A 1203-nucleotide genomic window follows, 5' to 3' on the forward strand; every position below is an offset into this window, starting at 1 on the left:
ACATATAACAATCAGCTCAGTATAAATCAAAGACCTAAATGTAATAGCTAAAGTTATAAAATCCTAAAGAGAAAATGCAGAGTAAATCTTCATAACCTAGGATTGGGCAATAGATTTTTAGATATGACATACAAAGTAAGAGTAACCACAACAACAAAATATATTAGTGGTGGTGGTGGTGGTCTGTAGTCAGTTTCGAATCATCACAAGCCTGTGTAAGGTTTCTGAGACTGTAAATCTCTATGGGAGTAGACGGCGTCACCTGTCTCCTGTTGAGTGACTGGAAGACTCAAATTACTGCCTTTGAGATTAGCCACCCAATTCATTACCTACTAAAATAACCATGGCTCCTTAATAAAATGTTAGATTTCATTAATTATATATATTTTTTAATTTGGGTCCATCAACACAGTGAAGAGCATGAAAAATGCAATATATATATATATTATTATTGTTATTAAATGTTGTGGAGTCAGTTCCAACTCCTAGTGACTATGTATAGAGTTTCCAAGGAGACGCTGTTGAGTCTGAACTGCCGACCTTGTGATTCAAACTGACCTTGTGGCCGAATGCTGTCCTATGGCACAGGACCAAATATTTGTATCTAAAATAGTTTAAAATCTCTCCAAGGTTAATAACAAAAAACAAATAAATGCGTTTTTAACAGGCAAATAATCTGAGTAAATATTTCTCCAATAAAGGTGTAAAACAAATAGCCAGTAATTACATGAAAGATGTCCAGTCACATTAGTCATTTACACAAATATTAAGACCCACACTGAAATTTCACTTCATGCTCAATAAAATGTCTTAGAAGCATCATACATTGCCCGTGAGGTTGTAAAATGGTGCAGACCCTTTGGTAGTTCATTGAAAGGTCAATATTATGACCCAGAAATTTCACTCCTATATACATACAAGCGAATTTAAACTTTACATGTACACACAAAAACTGTATATAAATGTTATTCATAACAGAGTGTGGAAATAGCCAAAATGCCCATCGATTAGTGAATAGATAATTAAAACGTGTTCAAGATTAACGAGTAGCACTCACCTGGTGACATCTCAGAAGATAGGAGCGCTGCTTTCTTAAAGATTTCTGCGACGAAAACTGCTTCATAGCAGTCTACTTTAACAGACTGGGATCCAGGACTCCTTGGCAACAGGCTTAACTCTATTTTGATTTTTTTTTTTTTTTTT

Source organism: Chrysochloris asiatica, unplaced genomic scaffold (assembly GCF_000296735.1).
Source record: "Chrysochloris asiatica unplaced genomic scaffold, ChrAsi1.0 scaffold00017, whole genome shotgun sequence".
NCBI classification, from domain to species: domain Eukaryota; kingdom Metazoa; phylum Chordata; class Mammalia; order Afrosoricida; family Chrysochloridae; genus Chrysochloris; species Chrysochloris asiatica.